The 9016-nt window shown below is 40.8% G+C and overlaps 1 pseudogene; it reads left to right on the top strand.

Annotated features, from left to right (window-relative positions):
- The first annotated feature begins 6180 nt into the window (after window positions 1–6180).
- Window positions 6181–8634, top strand: LOC122701013 (annotated as a pseudogene).
- Window positions 8635–9016: the final 382 nt, after the last annotated feature.

The raw sequence follows: 9016 nt of genomic DNA, 5'->3' as shown, positions 1-9016 counted from the left end.
GGTCACAGTCAGCAGTAGTGTGTAGCATCACTCTAGATGTGTCAAGAGTGGTTCCAGCAGGGATTGGGTCCCCGGTTTTCAGGGTAGGATCAACTGTGTATCAGTAATTTGTAATTAGAAAGATGGCAGAAAGATAACAAGCTATCATGGAACCCCCAAAGGGTCTGGGTGATGACAAGTAGTAACTTAATTAAAAACAACATAAAAAGATTGATGTGTGGTTTTTCTCTTAGAAGTGCCTTTGAAATTTTTCTCCCAGATCTCTGCCATAGACACCCACAGGGCCTGAAGAGGTTCCCTGATCTTTTCAGACTGAAAATGTAAGATATTGCCATATTTTATCTGCCTATCACTTTTAGTGTTAGAATTCCCAAGGCAGTAATTCCAAGTGGTTTTGTCATTCATTTATTTGGGAACATCCCCCTATGCTTATTTCCATTTAAATTTAATTTTCACTGAAGTTTGAATTTTTTTTTTAACTGAATACAAATTAATTTTGTCTCCAGATTTCTACTGAGAAAGTCTTTCCAGAGGTAAGTAGAAATGCCCTAGATCTGTAATTTTAAATATTTTCATCATTCTTTTCTGGAACTCAGCTGGAAAGAGGGGAAAAGGGGAGAGGGAGCTGGGACACTTTTTTGGAGTGTTCTCAAGCTTAAGGGGAGCTCAGATTTTAAGCAGTTTTCAGTGGAAAAGCTGTGCGGTAGAGAATGAGTCAGAAATGTGACTTTCAAGATTCTAGATCCTCTACATCTTTTTTTCAGTTGTATTGCCTATAATTATAAAGGTCATTCATTTACATCGTAGCAGTTTTTCTTTTTTTTTTTTCCGTAATTCTTAGTCAAGCTCCTTCTGCTTATGGTGTACCTCTTTTCCCAGAGAAAGTAGTGATGTTTAAAAAAATTATTTAAGCCATGCAGGTGTGGTTGTGGTGGTAGAATGTCTGTTTAGATACCCACATTATTTTTAATATACTTCTTTTGTGGGTGGGCCACCTTTGGAAAATATTTTGTTAGAGCTTTATAGTCTATACTTAACAACATGCCTCATGACAATCTGACATGTTGTCCTTTGTAATTTCCACATTTCATGCCTTGTAAACCTACCTCATGTAAAATAAAAGTATTTTACACTGCAATGCAGTGTTTAAATTTATCTTCTTTTGGCCAGTTCTGAAATAACCATATATCTATCAGTTCAGTTCAGTTCAGTCGCTCAGTTGTGTCCGACTCTTTGCGACCCCATGAATCACAGCACGCCAGGCCTTCCTGTCCATCACCCACTCCAAGTTTACTCAAACCCATGTCCGTCGAGGTGGTGATGCCATCCAACCATCTTATCTTCTGTCGTTCCTGCTCCTCCTGCCCCCAATTGGTCCTAGCATCAGGGTCTTTTCCAATGAGTCAAGTCTTCGCATGAGATGGCCAAAGTATTGGAGTTTCAGCTTCAGCATCAGTCCTTCCAATGAGCACCCAGGACTGATCTTTAGGATGGACTGGTCGGATATCCTTGCAGTCCAAGGGACTCTCAAGAGTCTTCTCCAGCAAGACAGTTCAAAAGCATCAATTCTTTGGGGCTCAGCTTTCTTCACAGTCCAACTCTCACATCTGTACATGACCACTGGGGAAACCATAGCCTTGACTAGATGGACCTTTGTTGGCAAAGTATTGTCTCTGCTTTTTAATATGCTATCTAGGTTGGTCATAACTTTCCTTCCAAGGAGTAAGCATCTTTTAATTTCATGGCTGCAATCACCATCTGCAGTGATTTTGGAGCTCCAAAAAATAAAATCAGCCACTGTTTCCACTGTCTTCCCATCTATTTCCCATGAAGTGGTGGGACTAGATGCCATGAATTTAGTTTTCTGAATGTTGAGCTTTAAGCCAACTTTTTCACTCTTCTCTTTCACTTTCATCAAGAGGCTCTTTAGTTCTTCTTCACTTTCTGCCATAAGGGTGGTGTCATCTGCATATCTGAGGTTATTGATATTTCTCCCAGCAATCTTGATTCCAGCTTGTGCTTCTTCCAGCCCAGCGTTACTCATGATGTACTCTGCATATAAGTTAAATAAGCAGGGTGACAATATACAGCCTTGAGGTTCTCCTTTTCCTATTGGAACCAGTCTGTTGTTCCATGTCCAGTTCTAACTGTTGCTTCCTGACCTACTTCTAGGTTTCTCAAGAGGTAGGTCAGGTGGTCTGGTATTCCCATCTCTTAAAGAATTTTCCACAGTTTATTGTCATCCACAGAGTCAAAGCCTTTGGCATAGTCAATAAAGCAGAAAGAGATGTTTTTCTGGAACTCTCTTGCGATGATCCAGTGGATGTTGGCAATTTGATCTCTGGTTCCTTTGCCTTTTCTAAAACCAGCTTGAACATCTGGAAGTTCACAGTTCACATATTGCTGAAGCCTGGCTTGAAGAACTTTGAGCATGACTTTACTAGCGTGTGAGATGAGTGCAATTGTGCGGTAGTTTGAGCTTTCTTTGGCATTGCCTTTGTTTGGGATTGGAATGAGAACTATATCAAATCTGTTTTAAATTTTGTTATCCAGTTTTACCTGCCATTCCTACTCATTTGCATGGTGAGTTTAGTTCTTGTTCTGGAAATCCTTAAGTAAAAAGTAACACCTGTATAAATATAGGTGAAGGTTGTTATGCTAATAATATTGATTTTTGATTCATTTCTTTTTATCTCAAAGTTTATGATGAGATCTTCGCAAAAGTCTCTTGACCTTAGAGTTGGTTTAGTCTGAGGGCTGAAGCAAGGAGCCGATGAGGCAGCAAGGAGAAAGTGAAGGGGCTTTGAAAACTTCTAGCTGCCCAGGCCTCAGTGAAGTCTTTGGAGAGCGGGCACCATTCCTGTTCTCTGAGCAAGCCTCCTACTCCAGCAACAATTCCTGGTACCTAAGCAGCAGCCAGACAGCTTCTAATCACCAAGGGAGAAAGGAGTTTTCTGAATTGATGAAATTTCAGGTGGGAGCTAAGAAATATGATATTTTGTAATCCTAGCTGCCTTGTTTCAAGGAAATGTGTTTACAAGGAACTGTGGGTAGGTGAGTTACTTTACAGTAAGTACTTTGAGACTCCAAGTAAGAATCTCTAAGCAGAAGATACATCTTGTTAGAGTGCTTGTATCCCTTGTTGTTTTTTTTTTGGATTTTATTTTGAAATAATTTGAGATTTGCAGAAAAATTGCAATGATAGTACAGAGTTCCTGTATTCAACAGATTTTTTTTTTTTTGGTTAACAGCTTAAATAACCGTGGTACCATTTGTCAAAACTAAGAAATTAAGACTGACACATAATATTAACTAAAGAATAAATTTTGCTTGGATTCCTACTCTGATTTTTAAAATTTTAAGTTAAATGCTTTCTGAAAAATAATTAAAGGTGGAAATCCCTATTCCCTGTCCTCTCCATCAAAATTTTTCCCCAGTCCCACTCCCCAGGAACAGTCCTAGGTCAGCACTGTCCAGTAGAAATGCAGAGTTTTTGTTTTCTTATTGTTGTTGTTTTGTTTTTTTCCTTCATTTTAAGTCTTCACAGTTCAGTGAGTATTTTCCACTTAGAGGACATCTCCATTCTGACTAGTCACTTTTTAAGTGCTCAACAGGCACATGTGGCTAGTGGCTCTAGATTTAGGAAAGTTCTGGGCTATTCTCTTATTTTCTCTCTCTCTCTTTCACTCATACACACACACGGTAACCTAATTTTTTCCACTACTTACAGAAGCTCATCATTCCCTGTGAGAATGGGACAACAGCCTTTACTTAGACAGCTATGTAGTATTAAATAGAAAAAATGTGCTGAATCTATTAAATCACTTCCCCACACATAGATGTTTAGTTTTTTTTTTTCCCCCATTTCAGATATACAAAAACCTATGTGCATTTGTACACTTCTAATATTTATGATTCTGGACATGGAATAGTTGTGTCGAAGGATGTGATTGTATTTGAAGTATCATGACAATAGAACAATAGTATATTTTTAAAGAAATACACCATTCAGTATATTACTAAATGTATTTTTTTTCTCAAGGCAGTCATTTTTGAAAGCAATTTATTTCAATAGTGTTCCTTTCACTCAAAATAATTCATTTTTTATTTTTGACGTTTGAAGTTTTAAAATTTTAAAATGTTGACATTCTTTCAAACATAGCTAGTTAACAAACAGACGGTTCTGTTGTCAGTGTGGGAAGTCCCAATGTTCACTACAAATGCAGTGCCTTGACAAAACTTTTGACAAAGCTCAGCATACATTTTGAATAACTTCTACTAGCACAGGAGTTCAACTGGTGTCCAAGTCTTGCAGTGGGCTTGATTTGGAAGAGTACTGAGTCCTTCCGAAAATTCCTTTAACCGTATCTGATGACAGCTCAGTGCTATCATATGTTTGTTTGTTTTTTTTTTTTGACCCACCCATCTTCCCTAAAATGGATGCAGAGGAAATGACTTACAATCATGTGATAATGCAGCAAGGCACATAGCTAAAAGTGAAAGTTTTCATCCCCAAACAAATCACTGATGTCAGTGTTTTTAAGTAGAAAAGATTGTTTTGGTTTTAGGGAGGACGAAAAAGGACCCATCATCTCATAATTTGGGGAGATGTTTTGTTTTACACTAGGCAGTGCCCTCTAGCTGTGTGAGCAGGAGCTCACTTAGCTCACATTCCATTTTCTGACATCCTCTCACTCACAACTTCAAAACCTGGAACGTCAATGGACATGGTATTAATATGTGAGAGAGGTATATAAATTGTATTGGGGCAAAGTGTAACTTGACTCGTTTATTTTAAATTGAAGTACAGTTGATTTGCTGTATTATATTAGTTTCAGTTTTATAGCAACATGATTCACATGTGTGTTTGTGGATGTATTTCAGATTATTTTCCAATATAGTTTATTGCAAGATAATGAATATAGTTCCCTGTAATGTGAAATGTAAGTCACTCAGTCATGTCTAACTCTTTGCAGCTCCATGGACTGTGGCCTGCCAGGCTTTTCTGTCCATGGGAAGAATACTGGGAGTGGGTAGCCATTCCCTTCTCCAGGGAATCTTCCCAACCCAGGGATCTAACCTGGCTCTCTTGCTTGCAGGCGAATTCTTTACCATCTGAGTCACCAGTTTCCTATGCTATACAGTAAATCTTTGTTGCTTGTCTATTTTATGTATAGGTATAGTAGTGTGTATCTGTTAACTGTATACTCCTACTTTATCTCCAACCTTCCCCTTTGGTAACCATAAGCTTGTTTCCTATGATGACTTCATTTATACTGAAAGTGGTGGCTTGTTTTCCTAACCTTACGAGGGTGGAGATCGTGGGTTTGCTTTATCTACTTAAAATGTTCCATTGCTTAGTATGGGATGCTTGATGAGTATTTGGTGAAATAAATGGGAATTCCCTGGCAGTTCACTGGTTAGGACTCTGAACTTTGATTGCAGAGGCTGTGGATAATTATCTCTGGTTGGGGAATTAAGATTCCACAAGCTGAGTGGTGCAAACAACAACAGAAAATATTGGTGAAAGAATGTTTGTTGAGGAAGAGAAACAGTGGAGTAGGGGTAGGTGAACCTGGCTTTCACTTCTGCATTGGTCCCTAGCGACTTCTGTGAGCGCTTTCCTCTATTTCTCTCTTGTCCTCAGTTTATTCACATACAAATCAAGAGGTTTGGCCCCACGTAGTTAAGTCCCTTCTTGTATAAACAGTCTCAAAGTTCATATGACTTCTCAGGCCTAAAGTCTGACCCTAAATCAAGACCTGTACTGAATCTTTTAAAAACAGCCTACCTCAAAAAGAATAAAATTCCTAGAATAAAACTGCCTAAGGAGGTGAAAGACCTGTACTTGGAAAACTACTGAAGATAATGCAGATGGAAAGTTATAACCTGTTCTTCGATTGGAAGAATAAATATTGTTAAAATGATTGTTAAAATAATTAATATTGTTACATGTTAATTATAATATTTAATATGTATATAAAATTCATATAAATATATAAATATTTAACATATATTTATATATATTTATTTAACATTATATATATTATATATATAAATATAATATATAAATATGTCATAAAAATTATTTAATAAATTATCAATAATAATATTTTTAATATTTAACTATAATATTTTAAAATTACCCAAGGCAATTCATAGATTCAATACAATCCCTACCAAAATACCAGTGGTGTCTTTCAAAGTACTAGGAACAATTTAAAAATTTATGTGGAAATACAAAAGACCCCAAAAGGCCAAAACAATATTGAGAAAGAGAACAGAGTTGGAGAAATCATGCTCCCCAACTTCAGACTATATTACAAAGCTATGGTGATCAAAACATGCTATTGGCTCAGTAGACACACAGATCAATGGAAGAGGATGGAGAATTCAGAATCATATACTTTTGGTCAATTAATCAATGAGAAAAGAGGCAAGAATAGACAATGGAGAAAAGACAGCCTTCAAAAAGTGGTGCTGGGAAAACTGTACAGGTACATGTAGAAGAATGAAATTAGAATATTTTTAATATCACATAAAAATATAAAATGGGTTAAAGACATAAACATACCAGAAACCATTGAACTCCCAGAGTAAAACATGGGCAGAGCACTCTTTGATATAAAAAGTAGCAGTGTTCCTTGTCAAGAACCATGACCACCTGGAACCACTCAGTGGTAACTGAGGCAGCAAGACATTCTTCAAGTTCTTCCTCATGTGGCCTCTGGCCATCAAGGGCATGCTACAGAAGTGCATGGATGCCCTCTTCCCAACCATCTTCAGCATGCACTGGGGCTCAGCCCTGCTGCTGGCCATCAAATATATGCTTGATTTCCTGGACGAGCAGAGCGCTCGGCATGAGATACCTGATGCAGATATGCATCACACCTGGACGAAAAACTGCCTGCTCCTGTGCTTCTGGTTGAACATGATCAAGAACCGACAGGTGCTATTCAACATCTACAAGAGCAGCAGCACTGACGCCTGCCCGTCAGTGCTGGCCTAGGCCTTCATGGACTCCTGCTCCACATCTGAACACAAGCTGGGCAAGGACTTGCCCTCCCAGAAGCTGCTCTACACCAAGGACATCCTTAGCTACAAGAGCTAGGTGGAGATTTACTATGCCAGCATCACCAGGATGGCCTGCCATCAGCTACCTGGATAACAGTGCATATCTCACGTTGGACCAGAGTCAATTCAATAGCATGAGTGTCCTGCATGAGATCTACTCTTACATCACCAAGTACGAGGATGAGACCCCGACACAGCCCTGGAGAAAGATAAGCAGACCTGGTGGCAGCTGCTTTGGAGCAAGCTGGAGCAAGTAGTAGGCACTGTACCCCTGAGTAGCTGAGTCAGGGGCCTATGACCATCTGGCCAGGGGGCCTTGAGTGAATTTGGGGCTGGCCCCTATCAAGCAGCCAGAGCTGGGAGATGTGTAGAAGAGGCCTGGTCCCAACTGTGCCAGGGGCCCTGTGCTGGAGGCCACGAGTCCAGTCCTGGTCCCCTTGGCACTAACCCCCTCCTGGTGCCGGCCAGGGTCCCAGTTCCTAATTGGTGTGGATGAGATGATGCCTGAAGCACCCTCTATGCCCAGAATTGCTTGCTTGCCATGGGGTTGGGAAACCCAGGTGTGACCAGGGGCCTTCTTGGGCCAATAAGCTGACTGCTAAGGCCCTGGAGGTGAGGCTGGACCCTCTGGGAGGGAGAGACCAGGTTGCCAAGGCCAGGACTAGGCCCAGGGCCTGGGAGGGTTCAGCTGAGCCTGGCTTCCTGGGCAGAGTCTAAGGTCAGGGGCCTGACTGGTGGCCCAGGTGGGGAGACTGAATGCCCAGGGCTCAGTCATGATGAGCTAAAGTCTGTCTGGGCTATCACCACCCACCTGCTATGTTTCAGCACTCCTATGCTCACCGCTACACACCCAGAACCCCCAAATTCTTGATTCGCCACATGCTGTCCATGGCTGAGGTCGGAGTGACACATTGACCTCACCCAGAGAGAGGCCCTGGGTCCATCCTATGGAGGGGTGGCAAGATGGCTCCACCCAGGGCCCAAATGACTTCCTGTTATGTCCTCAGGGCTGTGCCTCTGGGAGCTATTGGGGCCTGGCACTCCTGGCGCTCCTGGTCATGAGTGTATGTTTTTCTCATTTATTCCCCCTCACCATGCCCTGCATCCCCCACACCCTGCCTCAGGCTGAGCTCTCAGCTGTAGAGGTCCCAGGAGCAGTCATGGCCACCCTCTTCCCCACTCCCTGACCCGCCACCAACCTTTCAGGGGCTTCAGTCTGGCTCCCAACAGCATGCTGACCCCTTGGAGCAAGGGACCATCTGGGGGCCATTGCTCATGTTTTGGGGGAACAATGGACTCCTGCTAATGTTTCTCAGGCAGCTGGGAGTGTTGAGGTCTCAGGTCACACCCAATGGCCTGGTTGGCAGCAGGATGCTATGACCAGAATGTCTGGAGGTTGGGTCTTCCCATGTTGCAGTCAGCAAGCAGAAGAATACATGCTGAATTAGAAAACCTGTGCATTAAAAAAAAATAGCTATGTTTTCTTTCATCTCCTTTTAAAGCAAGAGAAACGAAAACAAAAGTAAATGGGGAGTAATTAAACTTAAAAGGTTTTGCACAGCAAAGGAAACCATCACAAAACAAAAAGGCTACACAATGAAAGGTAGAAATTATTTGCAAATGATATGACTAATAAAGGGCTAATATCCAAAATATATAAACAGTTCATACAACTCAACATCAAAAAAAAAAAAAACATCCATGTTAGAAGATGGACAGAAGACCTGAGTAGGCATTTTTCCAAAGGGGTCATGCAGATGGCCAAGAGGCACATGTTTGACATTATTATTCTTCAGGGAAGTGTAAATCAAAATGTCAAAACCACAATGAGGTATCACCTCACACCTGTCAGAATGGCTTTCATAAAAAAGAACACAAAAACAAATGTTGGCGAATATGGAGAAAAGAGAACCCTTGTATACTGTTGGTGGGAATGTAAATT

Source organism: Cervus elaphus, chromosome 9 (genome assembly GCF_910594005.1).
Source record: "Cervus elaphus chromosome 9, mCerEla1.1, whole genome shotgun sequence".
NCBI classification, from domain to species: Eukaryota; Metazoa; Chordata; class Mammalia; order Artiodactyla; family Cervidae; genus Cervus; species Cervus elaphus.
The sequence above is the reverse complement of the archived record's forward strand: the minus strand, read 5'-3'. Positions and strand labels throughout refer to the sequence as shown.